Genomic DNA, 23,432 nt, shown 5'->3' on the forward strand with positions numbered 1-23,432 from the left:
TAACCCATGCCCTCTCCTTTCTCTATTTTTTTTTCTTTTCACTCGGTCCTCCTTTCTTTCATCCCTTTCTTGCTCTTCAACCTTCTCACCCTCTGGTCCTGTACCAAAAGGACTCATCTAACCATTAGTCCACAGGAACGAGAACTTAAAGAGCAAGAGGAAGTGAAAGGAAAATTAGGGCAAGGAAACAGATAAAAGAAATCACTCATGAGGAAGAATCAGCAGAAAACTCCAGGCAACATGAAGAACCAGTCCAGAACGACCCCGCCAAGGGACCATGAGGTAGCTACTACAGAGGATTCCACCTGTAAAAAAATGCTAGGAATGAAAGAAAAGGAATTTAGAATACACATGATGAAAACAATGAAACAAATGATGGAAACAATGAAGGAAACTGCTAATAAAGTGGAAAATAACCAAAAGGAAATCCAAAAACAGAATCAAATAAGAGATGAATGATATGAAGAATATAAAAAGGATATGGCAGAGCTGAAGGAACTCAAACTGTCAATTAGGGAACTTAAAGATGCAATGGAAAGTATCAGCAACAGGTTAGAAGAAAGAATTTCAGAGGTAGCAGACAAAGTTCTTGAGATAACTCAGATAATAAAAGAGGTAGAAAAGAAGAGAGAGAAAGCAGAATGTTCACTGTCAGAATTATGGGACTTTATAAAGTGATCCAACATACGAGTTATAGGAATTCCAGAAGGGGAAGAAGAATGCCCCAGAGGAATGGAAGCCATAGTAGAGAATATTATAAAAGAAAATTTCCCAAATATCACCAAAGATACTCGCACACTGCTTTCAGAGGGATATTGGACCCCAGGTCGCCTCAACTCTAACCGAGCTTCTCCAAGACACATTGTGATGAACCTGTCCAAAGTCAAGACAAAAGAAAAGATTCTGCAAGCTGCCAGGAGTAAGCGCCAGTTGACCTACAGGGGCAAATCCATCAGAGTGACCACAGACTTCTCTAATAAAACTTTCCAATCGAGAATAAAATGGTCATCTACCTTTAATCTACTTAAACAAAACAATTTCCAGCCCAGAATTCTGTACCCTGCTAAGCTAAGCTTCAAAATTCACGGAGAAATTAAATCATTTACAGATATACAAACATTGAGGAAATTTGCCACAATAAGACCAGCTCTACAGGAAATACTTCAACCTGTTCTGCACACTGACCACCAAAATGGATCAACAGCAAAGTAAGAACTCAGAAATTAAAGGACAGTACGTAACCACCACACTGATGCAAAAGATAAAACTAAACAATGGACTCTCACAACATAAGATGAATAGAAAACTACGACACTTATCAATTATCTCAATAAATGTTAATGGCTTGAATTCCCCACTGAAGAGACATAGATTGGCTGACTGGATTATAAAAAACAAGCCATCCATTTGCAGTCTGCGAGAAACACACCTGGCTTCAAAAGACAAATTAAAGCTCCAAATCAAGGGTTGGAAGACAATTTTTCAGGCAAATGGCATTCAGAAGAAAAGAGGAGTTACAATCTTATTTTCAGATACATGTGGATTTAAAGCAACTAAAGTCAAAAAAGACAAAGATGGTCACTTTATATTGGTCAAGGGAAAAATACAACAAGAAGATGCTTCAATTCTAAATATTTATGCACCCAATTTAAATGCTCCCAGATTCTTGAAACAGACCTTACTCAGTCTGAGCAATATGATATCTGATAATACCATAATAACAGGGGACTTTAACACTCCTCTTACAGAGCTGGACAGATCCTCTAAACAGAAATTAAACAAAGATATAAGAGATTTAAATGAGACCCTAGAACAGCTGTGCTTGACAGATGCATATAGAACACTCCATCCCAAAGATAAAGAATATACATTCTTCTCATCACCCCATGGAACATTCTCCAAAATTGATCATATCCTGGGACACAAAACAAATATCAACAGAATCAAAAGAATTGAAATTTTACCTTGTATCTTCTCAAACCATAAGGCACTAAAGGTGGAACTCAAATCTAACAAAAATGCTCGACCCCACCCAAAGGCATGGAAATTAAACAATCTTCTTTTGAATAACAGATGGGTGCAGGAAGAAATAAAACAGGAAATCATTAACTTCCTTCACCATAACAACAATGAAGACACAAGCTACCAAAACCTGTGGGATACTGCAAAAGCAGTTTTTAGAGGAAAATTCATCGCTTTAGATGCCTACATTCGAAAAACAGAAAGAGAGAGTATCAACAATCTCACAAGCCATCTTATGGAATTGAAAAAAGAAGAACAATCTAAGCCTAAACTCAGTAGAAGAAAAGAAATATCCAAAATCAAATCAGAGATCAATGAAATTGAAAACAAAAGAATCATTCAGAAAATTAATGAAACAAGAAGTTGGTTTTTTGAAAAAATAAATAAAATAGATAAACCATTGGCCAGACTAATGAGAAACAGAAAAGTAAAATCTCTAGTAACCTCAATCAGAAACGATAAAGGGGAAATAACAACTGATCCAACAGAGACACAAGAGATCATCTCTGAATATTACCAGAAACTCTATGCCAAGAAATTTGACAATGTGAAGGAAATGGATCAATATTTGGAACCACGCCCTCTCCCTAGACTCAGCCAGGAAGAAATAGAGCTCCTGAACAGACCAATTTCAAGCACTGAGATCAAGAAATAATAAAAAAGCTTCCAACCAAAAAATGCCCAGGTCCAGATGGCTTCACTCCAGAATTCTATCAAACCTTCAAGGAAGAGCTTATTCCTGTACTGCAGAAATTATTCCAAAAAATTGAGGAAGAAGGAATCTTCCCCAACACATTCTATGAAGCAAACATCACCCTGATACCAAAACCAGGAAAAGACCAAAAGAAAAAAGAGAATTTCAGACCAATCTCACTGATGAATATAGATGCAAAAATTCTCAACAAAATCCTAGCCAGTAGATACAGCTTATCATCAAAAAAGTCATTCATCATGACCAAGTAGGCTTCATCCCAGGGATGCAAGGCTGGTTTAACATACGCAAGTCCATAAACGTTATCCACCATATTAACAGAGGCAAAAATAAAGATCACATGATCCTCTCAACAGATGCAGAAAAAGCATTTGATAAAATCCAGCATCCTTTTCTAATTAGAACACTGAAGAGTATAGGCATAGGTGGCACATTTCTAAAACTGATTGAAGCTATCTATGACAAACCCACAGCCAATATTTTACTGAATGGAGTAAAACTGAAAGCTTTTCCTCTTAGAACTGGAACCAGACAAGGTGGTCCTCTGTCACCTTTACTATTCAACATAGTGCTGGAAGTTCTAGCCAATACAATTAGGCAAGACAAGGAAATAAAGGGAATCCAAATGGGAGCAGAGGAGGTCAAACTCTCCCTCTTTGCTGACGACATGATCTTATACTTAGAGAACCCCAAAGACTCAACCACAAGACTCCTAGAAGTCATCAAAAAATACAGTAATGTTTCAGGATATAAAATCAATGTCCACAAGTCAGTAGCCTTTGTATACAACAATAATAGTCAAGATGAGAAGCTAATTAAGGACACAACTCCCTTCAACATAGTTTCAAAGAAAATTAAATACCTAGGAATATAACTAAAAAAGGAGGTGAAGGACCTCTATAAAGAAAATTATGAAATCCTCAGAAAGGAAATAGCAGAGGATATTAACAAATGGAAGAACATACCATGCTCATGGATGGGAAGAATCAACATTGTTAAAATGTGTATACTTCCCAAAGCAATCTACCTATTCAATGCCATTCCTATCAAAATGCCAACATCGTACTTTCAAGTTTTGGATAAAATGATTCTGCGTTTTCTATGGAACCAGAAAAAAAACTTTATAGCTAAGGCAGTTCTTAGTAATAAAAATAAAGCTGGGGGCATCAGCATACCAGATTTTAGTCTGTACTACAAAGCCATAGTGCTCAAGACAGCATGGTACTGGCACAAAAACAGAGTCATAGACACTTGGAATCGAATTGAAAACCAAGAAATGAAACTAACATCTTACAACCACCTAATCTTCAATAAAACAAACAAGAACATACCTTGGGGGAAAGACTCCCTATTCAATAAATGGTGTTGGGAGAACTGGATGTCTACATGTAAAAGACTGAAACTGGACCCACACCTTTCCCCACTCACAAAAATTGATTCAAGATGGATAAAGGACTTAAATTTAAGGCATGAAACATTAAAAATCCTCCAAGAAAGCATAGGAAAAACACTGGAAGATATTGGCCTGGGGAAAGACTTCATGAAGAAGACTGCCATGGCAATTGCAACAACAAAAATAAACAAATGGGACTTCATTAAACTGAAAAGCTTCTGTACAGCTAAGGACACAATAACCAAAGCAAAGAGACAACCTACACAATGGGAAAGGATATTTGCATATTTTCAATCAGACAAAAGCTTGATAACTAGGATCTATAGAGAACTCAAATTAATCCACATGAAAAAAGCCAACAATCCCATAGATCAATGGGCAAGAGACATGAATAGAACTTTCTCTAAAGATGACAGATGAATGGCTAACAAACACATGAAAAAATGTTCATCTCTATATATTAGAGAAATGCAAATCAAAACAACCCTGAGATATCATCTAACCCCAGTGAGAATGGCCCACATCACAAAATCTCAAAACTGCAGATGCTGGCGTGGATGTGGAGAGAAGGGAACACTTTTACACTGCTGGTGGGACTGCAAACTAGTACAACCTTTCTGGAAGGAAGTATGGAGAAACCTCAAAGCACTCAACCTAGACCTCCCATTTGATCCTGCAATCCCATTGCTGGGCATCTACCCAGAAGGAAAAAAATCCTTTTATCATAAGGACACTTGTACTAGACTGTTTATTGCAGCTCAATTTACAATCGCCAAAATGTGGAAACAGCCTAAATGCCCACCAACCCAGGAATGGATTAACAAGCTGTGGTATATGTATACCATGGAATACTATACAGCTATTAAAAAAAATGGAGACTTTACATCCTTCGTATTAACCTGGATGGAAGTGGAAGACATTATTCTTAGTAAAGCATCACAAGAATGGAGAAGCATGAATCCTATGTACTCAATTTTGATATGAGGACAATTAATGACAATTAAGGTTATGCAGGGGGGGAGGAAAAGCAGAAAGAGGGATGAAGGGAGGGGGGTGGGGCCTTGGTGTGTGTGTCACACTTTATTGGGGCAAGACATGATTGCAAGAGGGACTTTGCCTAACAATTGCAATCAATATAACCTGGCTTATTGTACCCTCAATGAATCCCCAACAATAAAAAAAAAAAAAAACTATGGACAAATTCCTAGGCACACTGCACATACCTTATTTTGAAGTAAAAAAAAAAATGGGAACGAATACAATATTTAAAATGAAGAACAAGTAAAGTTAAATCAAAAAACTTATCAGTATTTCAATGGGAAATATGGGCCTGCTTTTGGCCAATGAGATGGTCAATGTCCGGTTCCATATTTGTCACTGCTAGTCGTAATAAGTGATGCAAGTGTGCATCAGTTAGTCTAGATCTGGTTGGAGATTTCAGATGTTTCTTCTGGAAAATGTCTGTTCTCAGACATAAGTGCTGCTAAAGATGGTTGCCATTTTGAGTGCATGGTTCCTGAGATTAGGGTATGTCTCATAGGGGAGAGATGAATAGAAATTAGGAAGGCTGCTTGACTTGAATGCGTTTTTCAGAGAGTCACAATTCTGCAGTTCAGCCAGTTCCATTTGGTGAATCGGATCCACATTTTCAATGTCAATAGAAAATGGGTTACAGAAAAACTGTATATCCTATTCATGGAGATGAAGCTCTTTAAATGTAAATTGAAACTCCTTTTGCAACTTTTCCAGTTAATCCACACATGTTTAGTTTGGAAATGCAACCAAAGGTTTTTCCACTAACAGATTTTGAGTTGTGGGGAGATGGCAGAAATTTTCTTCCTTCACTTGTTGGATGAGGAGGCCTAATTTTACTTCAAGTGCTTTCACATGTGATTGCATATCACAGATGAGCTTCCCCTTTCCTTGAAGTTGCACTTTGAAACTGTTCAGTAGCTCTGTTACATCTGTCATAAAGGTAAGATGTAACATTTCCATTCTGCATCATTGAGCTCTGGTACTTCTTTGTTTTTTGAAAGCAGAAAAGCTGTAATCTGTGGAAGATGTCATAGAAATGTTTCAGAACTCTCCCTCAACTCAGCCAATGGACTTGTGTGTGGTACAGAACATCTTCATAGGGAACATTTAGCTCAGACAGAAATTCCTGAAATTGTCTTTGGTTTAGTGCATTAGCTCTAATGAAGTTAACACAAAATACCACAATTTTCATAACAGAGTCCCACTCCAGTGATTTACTATACAGCACTTGTTGGTGGATGAGGCAGTATATGGCTATTGGATGAGAATGGTTATGTTTGTCCATCTCGTGGTTAATGCGAGCAATTACTCCTTTCTTGGACCCCAGCATCAGTTGGGAGCACCATCAGTTGTCACCATCAGTTGTCACATTTATCCAGTTGGCTGGATAAATGTCCTCGGCAAGCCGCATGTGTCCCACAGGCCATAGTTTGAGGACCTCTGCCATAGACTATTAGTCCAGATCCATAAGCATATTATTGCCATGGTGATAGAAAATTTGCCAAGCAGCAAAAGAGACAACTTTTTGGTCCTGATGCTACCATCAACTTTCTCACACTTGTTGGTATGACTAAAAGAGATGGAGGAGCAGATCCATTATTCAGCTTGTTGAGAACAGCCTAAGCAGCTTATTCAACCTACTAAATTGAATATAAGTCACATAAGGCCGTTCATGATCAGAAAGCACTAGAAGAAGATTTCCCTCTATCTTTTCATGTTCATGTTCTAACCTCATTGCCTGAACCACGACTAGGTCACAGTAAAATCATTTGTCATTAATGAACGAATAAATTATCCATTCATTCATCCTCAAAGATTACTGCCATATACATTTTTTTCCATGGAATTTATCTCTGGGGCCATGGGTAAATCACTAACAAAATTCTATATTATTTGAAATGTTGGTCCGTGATTTTAGAATAGAAGCTTATCTATGAAACTACATGTATCTTGTACCAGGACTCATATTCATCTCTGAGAATACCCAGCACCAACAAATACTTCCACTTAATTTTCAATACCTCCCCTACCAACTTATTGTTGCAGTGGTCTACTTTCTTTAACTTCCTGAAGAAGCTAAAGCAACTTCATCTTGGGTGCTAATCTGCCATGTTGACTTCTGATTAACCCCAGTTCTGGGGCATGTATTCACCATTATTCCTGCTGTTAGGCAAATTCTTGCTTTTCCTTGAGGGGTTGACTTCAATTGTTCTACACATTCCTTCCACTTCTGGTGGCCATCCAAGACGTGACTTCTATTCTAGATAACAGTGACATGGCTTCTGTTTATAAATCCCTGTTAAATATTTCTTCTTGAGAAAATAAACATGTCGGCCTCTTCCCTTCAGCCTCTCAGCTCCCTCAGCCTTTGGGAGTAGGTTTGCATAGACCCGCTCACCGCAGAACATCACATATTCACATCTTGGAAAATATAAGTTACAGATGAGGGAGCTAAGGAAATTTCACCTCAAAATATGACTATTTTGCATAAAGAATATTTTTAATTAAAGGCTATTCACAATCAGAAACCATTGGAAGAGGATTTCCCTCTAACTACATAAAACCAGACTGACCCGATCAAAGGGGGACAACTGACTTCCTTTCCTCCCCCAGAATGCTAGCAGAACTGGCCCAAATCATTTAAAACACAATACCTAAAAAAAAACAAAAACACACAATACTTTATCTCAGGTTAAGCTGTAAGTCAATCTGTTTCCCCCATCTATTCATCCTCCCTAGCAACCACCTGGGGCACCAGAACTCCACATTCTTCCCTCTCCTTTCAAAAAGGCATCTATAAAGGTATCTGACCATCATTGAGACATTGGGTAATCATTCTTATGATTTTGAAAGCACACATAGTGAGAATAAGACAGAGTCTATTGGTGGCACCCATAGCTCAGTGGGAAGGGCACCAGCCACGTACATCAAGGCAGGTGGGTTTGAACCTGGTCCGGACCAGCTAAACAACAATGACAACTGCATTCAACTGGGCAACTGTAATCCCAGCTACTTGGGAGGCTGAGGCAAGAAAATGGCTTAAGCCCAAGAGTTAGAGATTGCCATGAGCTATGATGCCATGGCACTCTACGGATGGTGAAAAAGTGAGACTCTGTCTCAAAAAAAAAAAAAAAAAGGAAAAAAAAAGATGGAGTCTGTCATCAGGCTAGGGCAGACATGACAAACTGGTCTGCTCATTTTAGGCACTATGAAACTTCACCTCTGGCCCCTTGATCTTACTGTTTTGTATTGACTCCCACCCTTAAGATGCCTATCTTAAAAGTTTAGGAATTAGGGCGGCGCCTGTGGCTCAAGGAGTAGGGCGCCGGTCCCATATGCCAGAGGTGGCGGGTTCAAACCCAGCCCTGGCCAAAAAAAAAAAAAAAAAAAAGTTTAGGAATTAACAGCCGGGCGTTGTGGTGGGCGCCTATAGTCCCAGCTACTCGGGAGGCTGAGGCAGGAGAATTGCCTAAGCCCAGGAGTTGAAGGTTGCTGTGAGCTGTGTGATGCCACGGCACTCTACCGAGGGCAATAAAGTGAAACTCTGTCTCTACAAAAAAAAAAAAAAAAAAAAAAAGTTTAGGAATTAACTTTTGCATTGGAAATGTTGCAATAGTTTATAACTGAGTTGTGCTGATTATTATTTTAAAATAAAGGTTATTGGGTTTTTACTATAAACCATTATGTATAAAACTAATTTTGGAAATGGAAGAACAGAATAGTCTTGGAGAGGTCACTCAAAATGTCCTCTGGAATCAGCCATCTGACAAAGTTTGGTGGATGTGTCAGCTGACAGTGACAAGTGGCTGGACATGCTTCATCCAGTAACAAATACCCAAGCACATGGTATTTTGGAAATAAACATTTATTTATCTGCCTTAACTGTGAATTGATCTTTAAGCAAAACTTCAGGGGAAAAAGATGAGTTTTCCCATAATCCCTACACAAACAATAAACAAAGCTCAAAATGATCGCTTCCTAGATTATCAGACTCCAGTTATATTCATCATACTTTTTTAAAATGCATGATCCATCAAATTTTCATAAATGGTTTTAGAACAAAGTCTTCTGATATGACTTGAGTCACTTCTCCTTTCTGGGATTCCATTTCCCATCTAGGATAGAAGACATACTTGAGGCACTAACAGGACGATACTCAGAGTGGATGGAAACCACAGACACAGGTTTTGGGGGATGTGTATGTGTGTATGTGGTTAGCTGCCAATATAAAGAAACTTTTACATAAAGTTCCAAAAATCCAAATTTCTAACCTCTCTTCAGAAGTTAGATCTGGCAACGCTGTGTCCAAAGTCTCTCATGGGAACAGTTAAGGGGTGCCCTTTCAAGAGAGCTTGATCTCTCTGTTTTCTCCCAGTGTCTCCAGTTCTACATCATTTCTTAAGGTTAGTTCCCTGACCCCTGAGCCAGGTGAGACCTGAGGGCGACTCTGAAAGTGTATGAAATACCATCAATTAGTGTTGATAACTAATAAGCATTTAATAAGCATGTATGTGTTGGGTGTTGTCACTCTGCGTGACAGAGTATGACATTTATTTTTAAGATCACGGGGACACTTGATCCTCTGAATTCCAGTGTCCTCATCAGTAATGAAGAGAATGAGCTGCACATGAGGGGATGCTGAGGCCCAGAGCTCCCTGAGGGTCCCCGGGCTCACTTACAATTTAAGGCTGAAGGATTAGAACAATACCTCTGTTGCTGCTTCTTAAAAACACTCAGATAATTGACATTGCACAACTACAAACTATTAAGATTTTTTTCATTGACATTCTTCTAGTAGATATTATAAGTTGTAAGATGGTATTTCTAAAGGACCAAAGGCTACCTTATCAACAGAAATATTGGAGGACAGAAGATAATGTGATCACGTCTTTAAAATGCCTAAAGATAATAATTGCCAACTTGGAATTTTATACTTCATGAAAATATTTCAAACATCAAGATGCAGCTTGGCACCTGAGGCTCAAGTGGCTAAGGCGCCAGCCACATACACCTGAGCTGGCGGGTTCGAATCCAGCCCTGCCCACCAAACAATGACAGCTGCAACCAAAAAATAGCTGGGCATTGTGGCAGGCACCTGTAGTCCCAGCTACTCCGGAGGCTGAGGCAAGAGAATCGCCTAAGCCCAGGAGTTGCAGGTTGCTGTGAGCTGTGATGCCACAGCACTCTACCCAGGGCAACAGCTTGAGGCTCTGTCTCAAAAGAAAAAGCCATCAAGATGAATAGAGACATTCCCTTTCCAGCCCCTGTGCAGTCAATAAGGAAACCCAGAGGCCACCCCACCTCCGCTTTTTTTTTTTTTTTTTCAGGCGGCCTGAAAGCAGCTGGACGTTCAGACTGAGCCAGCCTGCCCAAAGCAGCCGACCAACTTCCAAGACAAGAAAAGAGTCCTGTTGGGAGAAACTGGCAAGGAGAAGCTCCCTTGGTACTACAAGAACATCGGCCTGGGTTTCAAGACTCCCACAGAGGCCATTGAGGGCACCTACACTCATAAGAAATGCCCCTTCACTGGTAACGTCTCCATCTGAGGACAGATCTTGTCTGGCGTGGTGACCAAGGTGAAGATGCAGAGGACCACTGTCATCCACCGAGACTTCTCCACCACATCCGCCAGTACAGTCGCTTTGAGAAGCGCCACAAGAGCTCGTCTGTACATCTGCCTTCCTGCTTTAGGGATGTCCAGATCAGTGACATTGTCACAGTGGGCAAGTGCCAGCCTCTGAGCAGGACGGGTGCTGGCACCAAGAAGCAGTTCCAGAAGTTCTGAGACTGGATATGTGCCCACACCCCCAAATGAAATAAAGTTATTTTCTCATTCGCAGACCAGGAAAAAAAAAGATGAAATAAAGACTTTTCCAGCAAGTAAAAACTTTGAGAATTTGTTGTCAGCATGCCTGAATTAAAAGAAGCACTAAAGGAAATTCTTCAGGCAGAAGGAAAGTGATTCTAGAAGCAAATGTGGAATGAGAAAGGAATAAAAAGCATGAGGAAAGGTAAATGTATGAACTAAATATAAAAAAATTTTTGACTATGCAAAACAATAATGTCTTTGCAGGGTATTAAATATATGTAAAACAGTTGCAAAAATTCATGACAATAATTCAGAAGGAAAGAAGGGGTGAAATTGCATTAAAGTGCTCTAAATTCCTAACCCATTGCATAAGAGGTAAAAGCAAATAGCTCATTGTCAGCACACTTTAGAGAAAGACCCCTAATGTGAAAGACAGAGACCACAGTAACAAACAAACAGAAACGGATCTTAAAAGAAAGAGACAAAGTGACATTAATCAACAATAAGGTAGGGTATGCTTTAAAATAACTAAAAGAGTAGAATTGCAATGTTCCTGACACAAAGAAATGATAAATGCCTGAGGTGATGAATAACTCAGTTGCCTGGATTTGATTAATTCATATTATATGCCAGTATCAACCATCACATGTACCCTATTGTATATATAACTATTATATACTCATAATAATTAAAAATATATTAAAACATTAAAGAAACATACAACACAGAGAGAAGAAAAATTATAAATAATATACTCATAAAAATTTATAAACTTAGAAAGATCAGAAAAGATATTGTATCTGTGACATAAAAAAGGAAAGCAAAAAATGAAATATAAAGTGCTTTTGGAAATTAACATGAAAACAGCAGAAACTGAAATTTCAATAACAGAACTTGAGGATCATACTAAATAATCTCTCAAAAGGTAGAATTTAAAAATAGGTGAATAGAAGGCAAAAAAAGATGAATAAAGATTAGGACCAATCCAGAAAATCCAACATCAGAATAATAAAAGCATTTGAAAAGAAAAAGTATACGAGAAGAAAGAAAATTATCAAAAAAAATTTTTTTCAAAAAGCTTCTCCATATTGAAAGGGAGGAGTTTCCAGATTAAAAGTATGAACACAATCAATGAAAGTAAACATATAATAGGGTACATTGTTAACAATTTTCAGATCACCAGGGACAAAGAAAAGATTCAGTAATTTTCAAAAAGAACTAAAAAGCAAAAAAATCCAGATTCAAAGAATCAAGAATTAATATAGCAACAAATTTCTCCACAGAAACACTGGAAGCCCAGTGACCAGGAGCAGGGCTTTCAAAATCTCAACAGCGATGACTTTGATTGCAGAAAGCTATCCCTGACAAACTGTTAATTATGTGTGAGGGTAAAACACAATCACTATTAGACACGTAAGGCCCCCAAAACTTTGCTTCCTATGCCCATTTTTCTTGATCAAAAATACAGGCAAAAAAAAAAAAAAAACCAAGAAAGAGCAAGACAAAGGATTCAGGAAACAAGAGCTGCATTAGAGAAGCACTGGAAAGAAAACTTCTCTGAGGTGGCAGGAGGAGGTTGAAGGATGGCCACTGTGCTTCAGGCCCTGGCATGAATAGTCCAGATCAGAACAGACGGGACAGCCCCCGAAGGACACACACAAAAAAGGACATAGATCAATTACTTAATATCTTCAGATGTACTACATTCCTGGCAGACAGTTTGGGAATGAAGGGGTGGTTATCATTGCTTATGTACACAGAAACCTAAGGAAAGATAAAAGGGAAGAGAAGCAGAGAGAGGAAGCCAACTATTAACTCCAGAAAAATCTAAACTTGTAAAAAGTAAGAAATGTAACTGCATTTTGCTACACTTCACAGCTGTGAATAATATTTACATAGTACCAATAATGTAAACCATGAATTTTGATGTCACCAAAAATTATTAAAATATAATGCAACCAAAACAGAGGATGAAGAGGGACATGGACCCTGACATTGTGGGATGCACTTTTATGACCACTAATTTCTAAATTTCCTTATAGTAAGAATCCAGTAAAAAGACCTAAGACAAAACAAAAAAAAAATCCAGAAATGACATTACAAGCAAGTTATTTAAAAATATGGCAATAAACGGCAGAAGAAACCACTTAAAGTTGAAAGGGGTTCCCTCCGGGGATTAGAAATCAGGGAGGGAAGGGCGGGCAGAAGGCTGCTGTTTTCCATTATGAGCTTTGTAGAAGATTTGACTTTTTAAACAATGTACATGCAGAACTTTGATAAAATAATATTAAATGTTAAAGAGGGTGACACGAAGCTTAGAGAGCCCCAAAATAAAACTAGAATGAATCATCAGTGTGACACAGTGCTTGAAATGCTTGGATTCCAAACCTAAAAAACTGCTTTTTCTAGTCCTTACTTTTCTCAAGGGGTTGATTAATTTAATGTTAAAAACCCTCTGTGAACTACTAATTACTAGCAATTAATGTCCCTTTTTCTTATGTCCAGTTGCAAATCACTGTTGTCTAAGAACTAAGATTGCCAACCTCATTCAGCTCATTCTAAGGAGGTATATAGCTCATAATGTACCTTATAAAAAGCCAAGGTGAAAATCTACACTTTTTGTTCTAGTTCCCTTGTGTGACTAAACAAAAGACATGAATAGCAATGTGACTGTCTGAAAAGCTGAATGTGTACCAGGTGCAAGGACAGATCGCACTTCATGTTAGTGAATACACCAAGGATTTCATTACTAAACGACTTCAATCTACTGCAAAGAATAACTGCCACCAGAGGACCTTTATTAGCAGAAGTAACTATGAATGAATGAAAATGAAACATAAAGCAATAGGCATTTCCAAAAATGCACTGGAACATCAATAGCTGTTTTAGATTTATCCAAAGAACAGCTCCTCCTCCCACTTTCAGATCCAGCCAGGAATGATGTTCTACTTTCTTTGTTACACTGTTTTCCTAGCTAGATATTTTAAAAGAATCCTTCCCTTTGCTGCTTTATACAGACTTTAAGCTTTTTTAAGCTAATATTGACCCTATAAAAATTAGACCTTATACTAATGTCATGTTCCCATGGCATTGCAACCATGATTCTCAGTCATGGTTTGAAGAAAATTAAAGTATAATAATGGAATCCTATGAAGCATCTGTTAATCTCTTTCATTACTTATTTGCTTAAATACTGATTCTTGCCCAATGACCATAATGGTAAAATTTACCATGATGGGGACGAAGAAAGGCCAGTTAGTGAGTTCAGCCATGTTTAATGTTACCTAATCCTAGCTTCACAAGAGAATATTTCTCTCATTTTGAAACACATTTTCTCCCAAAGAGGGGATAAGAATGGCTTTAGAACAAGCATCTAGGCACAGTGCATTTTGGAAAGCAACCAATGTGATCTGGGTTTTGAGACATTCTGGCTTTGGAATGCTACTGAAAATGATTATTCAATCACAGCTTCATTAGCCATTTCTGAAAACTCAGTTTTTACCGTACTGGCCACTTTGGCACGCTTTCTAATTCTCAGATGGTTCCCATCCATTCAACACAGAAACGTAAGTGCTAATTATCTTGTTCTGGACTGGCTTAGTAGGTGTAAACTTTCCATCTGAGGCACGAGAGTCTAGCCCCCTGATTCTTGTTAATGTTAATAAATAAAGCTCTATAGTGAGTGTTGGCCAGAGTGAAGCAACTCTCAAAACATGTGGACTCGAGATGATCATTCACACGCAGGCAACCAAAACTAAATCCAAGAACTGAAATGTTCAGTTTTCTTCCTAGCTCAGACCGGTTTTCTGCCTTATCTTCCTACAAATAGGTAAAAAGAATTTACGCCTTGACTCTTTTATTCCTCAGTTTATGCTTGGTAAAATTATGTTGCCCTTTTCCAGTATAGAGAGGAATTGTCAAAGTGAACATTTTTTGCCCATCCCCATCTCCCTTAAGGAAAACATGACTGTCATCTAGAATTTCCTACATGACAAATGAATGACACAAATGAAATAACATTGTGGGACTTCAAGGAAGGAGAAATACATGGCCTGGGCAGGGAAAATAGATCAGAAGGAAGTGGCAATGAGCTGAGCCTTTAACAAAGTTTAAGATTAAACTATTTTCAAGAGTATGAACTCTGGAACAAACTGTTTGGCTTCAAATCCCAGCTCTGTCTCTTAGTAGCTTTGTGGCTTTGAATAGGTTGCTTAGCACTACTGACCTTTGATTTTTTTTCATTTGCAAAAGTAGGATTACATAGCATCCACCATATCAAGGGGTGCTAGGTTAAATTTGGCTAAATCATGTAAAGGACAATGTTTAGCAAAGAGCAAGTGCTCCATAAAGAGAGCTGTTGCTGTTATAATGAGAGAGGAGTGGAGAAGACCTACCAGGGAAGGGAAATATCCCAATAAATTGACCAAATACATTTAATTACCTAATTATGCTAAATAAAAGGCTCGTGACAGCACTAACACTAGCACCAGCATGGGCAAGTTTTTCCATTTGTTCTCATGCTAGCAGACTGGCAATTTGGAAAGAGAAGTATGCAAGTGGTGAGATTTCATGTAAAAAGTGAATTGCTGATAGTTGTGTTGGCAATTTTGATTATTTGTCCAAAACACAAAGAGTGGAAGCATATGTCATTAATTTGAAAAGAGGCAGTTCACATATTTGTTTAATGACTTCGGCTGAGGCAGACGTGAAGACCCAGGTGCATTGGATGCAAACATTAGTGCAACACTGGAAAATCAGAAAATGAGGTGCCAAACAGTCCACATGATTTAGAACTCATTTCTCCAGTCACTATGAATGCAAATGTCTCATTTACATAAAATCCACTCATATAGATGCTAATCGGGAGCAAAGGAGAGACCATCACTTCTCATACCCAGCCTCAGAAACAGGAAATCAGAATTCAAATTATTTTCATTGGAAATGGTGATAGAATCTTTTAAATTGCTATGTTGATCAGCTTTAATATTTAGGTATTCAAGAAGTATCTATTGAATAAAAAGCGCTTATTGAGTGCTTACCATGACCATGACCGAGACATTGTCCTAAATGTTTTTTATGCATTTTTCATATAATTTTTACAGCAACCTTAATAAGAAGGTCTCATTATCCTCTCTTTTACTGATAAAGAATTGATGCTTAGAGAGTTAAGCATCTTGCCTAGTATCTCGTAGTAAGTGTATCTATCTGATTTTAAAGCCCATGCTGCCCACTCAATATTAATTAAAGTGTTTAATCTAACTCCATCGGCACCCACCTCCCACCTCCATCTGCTCATTCCTGCTCTCATTTCCAGAGGCTGAACATCTGAAGAGTAGCTCCTTTTTGTTTAAGCCAGGCAGAAAATAATGCAAGGGAGAAAGATGGAAAGAATAAGAATGGCACTAGTGACAATGACAAAGAATTGTCCTTCCGAATACAAAGGAGAAAACCCAGTACTTACATTGCCCTTGTATGTCCTCCTGTTCTAATCAGGCAACAGTAGCAATAATCTAAGTCTAACTGAGGAATTTCATCGCTACATTGGGTAGGAGAGTACAGACAGCTTAGGTAGTTGTTCTTAGAAAATATTGAAGAAAAATTGACACGCCAGATGCAAAGAAATATTTGTGCATTTGTAGCCAAATGCATCTGATACTTTTTCACAGCCTTGGAGTCCTTAACCTGTTTTATTTCTGGCAATCTGTAGGAGTAAGACATTGGAGCCGAGTGAATCAGCACAGAAGCTTGATTGGATTCTCTGATTTTGAGCACAATGTTTGTTTTCATCTTGAGAAGATTGTTTTGTATCCTGCATCTCCTTCTATACCACTCAGTTGGCAGCTGCTTCTCCCTAGTCCTTTCATCCAACAAGGAGTTTTAGCCTCCCTCCCTCAGTCTTTGTACTCACCTGCTGTGCAGGCTCCCTTATGGATGGGGGCTCCTGTAATATGAACTTTCTTCATTCCAAGCACCACCCACATCACAAGATACAGGAGAAACTCACTTTATAGAAGAGCTAGGGGTAAAGTCAAGTCCAATATAGGAAAAAAAAACTTTAAAATCTTTTAATTAAATATGGTTATTCCCAAAGGTCATGAGAAAAAGTCAAAAAAAGTTAAAGCCTTCTCAGATGAATCCTATGGAAGCATGTCTATACTGGTTTTAATTACCTGTCTCTTTCTCTTTTTTTCTTTCTGTCTTCTGAGATTGACTCTTCCTTTAAATCACAGGATTATATCCGCCCTTTTAGGAGCAACCCATGGCCTGATCACAAGTGTTTATTTTATTTTAGGATCAAGCCATGAGACACCTGCAATTCTGACTGACCTGGAATCCAGCCACAAATAACATTGTAGTGGGCAAGGAGGTGAGTGAGGGCCCTGTGCCCCCACAGGCCTGGCTAACCCTCTTGTCCAGCCTTCCTGCTTATACAGCAGGAAAGCATTGATCAACACACACACAGCAATTTTCCACCAAAGTTATCAGAGAATTTTCAGAAAACTCCAATCTCAATCCACATTTTAAAAACATTTTCTTAAATATACATTGATGCTGTTCTTTAGAACGTGGAATTTCCCATACCTCTTCTTTACCAGGCCCAGAGACCAAGCACAGGAAAAGCAAACCCTTGTCATGCCACCAAGTCAACTGCCCTTAATAATCAACTTCTGGTTACATGAAAGCCTGGCCAGAGCATCTAACGAGTCCCTTCTCTACCCCTCAAACTAGCTCAGATTCCTGGGCATGACATTCCTCATACTCATCTCTGTAACCGGAAGGATTAAATGAAGACTCCCCTGGTCTGATTAGTGCTGTTCTGTAGTCAGGAGAAATGTTCCACCACTTTCATTTCAAGAGGAAAACAAAGTTACTTAATACAAATAGAAACCAGATAAAAATTTCTTTGTGTAAGTTCCTTCTGAAACTGCTGCATATTAACGGAATGTCTATACATTTGTTCTACAAATTTTATAAAATAGTGAATGGTGGTTGTTCCATTGTTCTGGATAACACCTACTTATGGTCAATATTTTATTTGTGTTTATTGACAGAGTAGTCATGTTCATATCCAATTCTTGCAGGCGTTTCATGAATTGCTCTGTAGTAGATTAGCCTGAGTCAGAAGAGTGCCATAAATACTTCTGTTCTTCGTAGTTTAGTTCTTCTTGCTCCCTCTTTTCCCTTTTTTCCTTTCTCTGACTTCCCTTCTTCCTTTTTCTATGTCTTCCCCTGACCCAGCATATCTGAGAATTGAGAGCTGGTTTAGATCTGAAGCACCAGCTAAGAGCAGTTGTAAGTTACAAGACACTCAAATTGAATACTTGTGCCCTCCTCAAAAGTCAATGCATGTGAAACAATGGACAAAGCATCGAGTTTGTTCTTGCTTTTAGAGCCCATAATTGGTTTAATGTCTAAGAAAATACGTTCTGTAATTCCAAGGGCTGAGAAGAATAATGAAAGCCTGACAGAGAAATTAAAATTTCATTATTCAGTGGCTCTAACCAGAAGTGCAGAGGGACTAATTTGAAAGATGTGGATTTGATCCTGCCCAATCCCCATGGCAACCTGACAGGAAAGAAAATATTTATCTAAACAAGGGGTCAGAAAATTATGGCCCATAGACCAAACTCAATCTGCTGTCTACTTTCATTAATAAGATTTTACTGAATGGGGAGCAGTGACACACACCTGTGGTCCCAGCTATGTGGGAGGCTGAGGAAGGAGGATCTCTTGAATTTGAGGTCAGCCAAAAGAGATTTCATTGGAACACAGTGAAGACCATTCATTTACATATTGTACACTACTTTTGCACTATAGTTGTGACAGAGACCTTGTTGTTCATAAAGCCTACAATATTTACCATATGGTCCTTTATACAAAAACAAACATAATATTTGGAAAATGTGTGTCTAATATATTAATTTATGTGAACAGAACATGATCTCTTAAAGTCTGTTTGTCATCAAATTTGTGTCTTGCTTTGTCCCTGTATTTGGAAGCAGCTACTCCCATTGTGGTGGTTATGACAGGCATGTCTGTGTCCACAAGAGCGTATCAGTAGTTAAAAAGAGTCATGCCCAGAATTTTTTTTCACACGAGACATGTAAAAATTGGCCTTTGACTTAGTCATTGCCGAATCTGTCAGAACAACTTTGGGCAGGCCTCTTGGAGACTTTTCTTAATGCTTCATCTGGTTGCCATACATTGTGATGTTTCAGCAACCTGACAGCATTCATGTGGAAGCTGGACTTCATTGGTTCAAATTCTGGTTCTATAATTAATACCTATGCCTCAGTTTCTTTGTTTATAAAAAGGGGATGATGATTTAATAGAACTTACCTCACAGATAAAGATTTGTAGAATTGTGCTGGGCACAGTGTGCTTAGTAAGCATTCTGTAAATGTTAGTAAAATCACTATATTCGAAGTGTGCTTCACTCGGTCCTGAAATGTATGTTGTATCTTCCAAGCAAGAAGCTACTTCACTTTACCTCATAATTTTGCTTGTCTGTTCCACATGATGGTATCATGTTAAGATGTCTATGTCCTAGAATTAATTCATTAGTCAATCAGTATTTACAAAACATCCATCTCAGGCAGAGCAAGATTTTGGAAGCTGTGGGCACATAAAGTAAGCATGAGAAGTATTTCTGTCCCTGGTAGAAATACTGGTGTTGAGATCTGGGGGTAGGTACCCACAGCACAGGAAACACAGAAGAAACAGTGATTACTCTCTGCCATTTTTCTAGGTAAAAAGAGACGGGGAGATAAAAACATCTTTAATATGGAATGAAGCATGGAGGTACCATTGTCATTAGCCTGCACTACTCAAGTTACTATTTATAAAAATTCAGAGAGAAAGGAAAACTCTATGAAGCCGGTAATGGTCACAGAAGAAAGGCTCTGTGGACAGGGGAGGAATTTGAATTGATGTGAACAGGTAGAGAGCAAGGGAGGTCCCCACAAGCAAAGGATCATAAAGGTGATTTGCTCATGGCAGGGGCAGTGAATAAATCACACTATGGTTGTGGGCCACGTGTGAGATGTGAACTTTACCTCAAAGATAAAGCACTAATAATATAAGGAGATAAGTGAAGGCTATAGAGAGGCTTAATGAGGGCATAGCATGGAAATTGCCAGCTTCTCGAGTTTCCAATGAGGGCGTTGGTTTCATGATATGTCCTGCATTTAAAATCTGTTCAGCTCTTGCTTCGTTCCTGACTGCAACCAGGAAAGGAGGTGGGGAGAGATCGTAGGACACTCAGTGGGATAATGAAATGGGATATTAGATGCCCAACAATTTAGCAAATGATTTAAAGGAGGATCACATACTGTCAATGGGGGAACTAAAAGCCCATGACTGAGCTGTACAGTGGGAAATGTTCATTGCTGGGATAGATAGGAAAGACTTTCAAAGTGATATCTAAGATGGTTTGTAACAGGTAGTCACGGAAATGAAGGGAGTGGAAAAAACTGCAGACTTTAGGGAGAATGATGCTCTAGCCACTGCGGGGGAGTGGTGAGGAAGCCAGGTTCCGCCTGCTGCGTCTAGTTCCCAGCAGGTGTAGGGCAACAGGCATCAGTAGTCAGAACAATGGCTCGGCAAACACCAGGTGTGAATGTCCACTGGGCCCCCTTCATGTGGGCTTCAACAAAGTCGTCATCACTCCAGAATTCTTATGCCATCCAGAACTTGTTATCTAGAAAATATTTCCTACTAAACTGAAACTACAATCTGTATGTGGGAAGCTGACTCAGCAGCAAGCTGGAAAGAACCACCTACAGCTGCTGAGTCAGCTCTTCTCACAGTGTGTGCTTGGTTAAAAAAAAAACTCAGTGCTCTGCACACAGTGCCCAGCCACGGCCCCCTTCCAAAACCCCCAGCATGGATGACCCACCACTCAACAGTCCTGAATACTCGTAAGTTCCTAGAACAGAGGAGAGGGGGTGAACACCCAGCGGAGTGATTGTAGAATGCAGAGAAAGGTGGGAGTATGCCTCTGCAATTTACCAACTTAGAGCAGGCCCAATTCCGTCCACTTAAACAGTCTCTTTTAACTAAACATGTAGTCTTTAAGATTTCTCTCTTCCTCTGCTGCCTATACAGTGGGGTTAAGAGATGTGGAGATGGCAGGAAGGGAGAGCCAGGTATATGCCCCTGGGTTCTTTCACTGGCCTCAGGACTCTGGTGGAGCATAAGAGAGATGGGAAGAGAGGCCCTGGGCCCCTCTGCACCAAGCAGATAAGAATACCCTACTTTCCTGCCTCATGGGCTCTGGCACCAGACAGGGCTGAGTAATGGTGGCCTTGATGCTACACCACAGGTGGTGCCCACAGGCTCAGCACGGCCAGCAGGAGGCACAGTGGCACCCAGCTGACCACCTAGAGTCCAAGGATGTCAATCTGAGACAGGAACAAAATAAATGCTGATATTTATGAGCTCATTCAACCCCAAATTCCTGAGTACTTATAAAAAATATGGATCTGGCTGAATTTTCAAGGGGTTTGGAGCTCTGCAGTATCCAATGGGGATAAAAGCCAGTAGAGTTCACAAGGCACATAATATTCAGACTGGACATTGTCCTCACTGTAGGCTTAGCAAGCATACCTTCCCAGCCGCTTCCTCTGCCTTCTTAGGGCTGCTCCTGAGCTTGGCTGTCTTCCACTTCAGCTCCTAAGATCCAGCATCTGGGCCATGATTTTGCGGGAGAATGGCCCAGCCCCCTTGTGCAGGAATGCACCATCCTACTGCCTCAGCCTCCCGAGTAGCTGGGACTACAGGCACGTGCCAGCACGTCCGGCTCTCCTTACACTCTTTACATACATTATAAACTCCTGTAAATGTCAGAAGCTTACCCAGATTATAACAATAATAACAACCATGCCTAGCATTCATTTAGTTCTTACACTGTATTTAGCACGTTTACATATGTTATTCATATGGCCACATTTGGAGGTAGGTACCATTCTCCTCCACCTTTTCATGAGGCTGGAGATACAGAGAGGTTAATTAGCTTGCCCTAGGTCACACAGCCAGTAAAGTGGGAAAATTAGAACAAAAACCTAGCCATTCTGTCTGATTCCAGAGCTACATTAGAGATAGATAGATGATAGGTAGGTAGGTAGATAGATAGATAGTAGATGATAGATCACTAGATACTGTTACGGTGTGTGGAAAATTAAAGGGAAGTGATATTATAAGTACGATCTTAGGCCTTTGTATGTGGGAGGCATTTCAGAGACCATCTAGTCCAGTGGTTTTCAACCTGGACTAAATCCCCACGAGGGAGCAGACGCTGGGGTGCCATGTGGGTTGGAAGAACAAGGCAGTGAGCAAACCAGCAGGGCTCAGAGCTCCTCCATCCCTGCAACTGCATGAACAAAAAAAAACTGTTTATCTGTTTTATGTTTTGAGATTCTGTGTAAGAATCTTTTTATAGAAAGAATTGTCCTGCTAAAAATAATCTGAAAATCACTGCTATCTAGTCCAACACTCTCCTCAAAAAATGAGAAAACTGAGATGCAGCCTCATCTGCATACCACAGCAAGGTTATGTATGGCAAAGTTGAATCACGTGCTCACTCTCCTAGTTCATTTGTGAAAAAAATGGAACACCCAGGATTTTCTGCACCCTTGTCAGACAGCTATTATTGAAGAAATAGACTTCTGTTTCTTTCTAGGGGTGGGGAAGAGGATTGCCATGTTATGACAAGATGAACAATCTGAACAATCCTTCCATATTAAGGTAAATACAATCTGGAAAAAATTGAAAAGATTTCTTATCCTGTCACTTGCCACCTGCTTCTTGATGGGAGTTGTTCCTGTGCTCTACTTGAGTTCTTTAGTGCTAGATCCGATGCTGGGGGCCAGGACTGTGGACCAGAGAACAAAGTTTCTATCAGCAATCCTTATTCCAAGTCAGCTGTATCTTCTTAGGTCTAAAGAAGAATTACTTTGCTGCCAGAGAGTTTCTAATAAGTTTAATACAAGAATGAAGTCCAAATGCAAGGCAAAGCCATCACTCAAAACTGAAAGTGCACCTTGGCAAAAGCAACTTATAGTCTCAGAAACCTGAAGTTGTCCCGATCCCCTCAAGAGGAATTCTGTCTCACAGGAAGAGACTCACATGACTCATCAAACACACAGACACTCAAATACACACACATGCACAGCATCAGGCACAATTATTAACACACATGAGAAATTAATTCTGCTGCCAAGTAAACAGCACTGTTCACATCTGCAAAACATTGCTTTCTCCCCACTAAGCAAGGATACACATAGCAGATGATTGATACATATCTATTGAGTTAATGAGGGAAATCAAATTATAAGCAGAATGTTAAATCATTAGATTACAGTGAGAAATGCAGCCCTCCAGGAGACAGCATGATCATCCAGTCCCAATCAGCACATTCATGTCCTGTGAACAAATGGCCGGTATTGGAAGTCAGGTTATGA

This window comes from Nycticebus coucang, chromosome 7 (genome assembly GCF_027406575.1).
Source record: "Nycticebus coucang isolate mNycCou1 chromosome 7, mNycCou1.pri, whole genome shotgun sequence".
Taxonomy (NCBI): domain Eukaryota; kingdom Metazoa; phylum Chordata; class Mammalia; order Primates; family Lorisidae; genus Nycticebus; species Nycticebus coucang.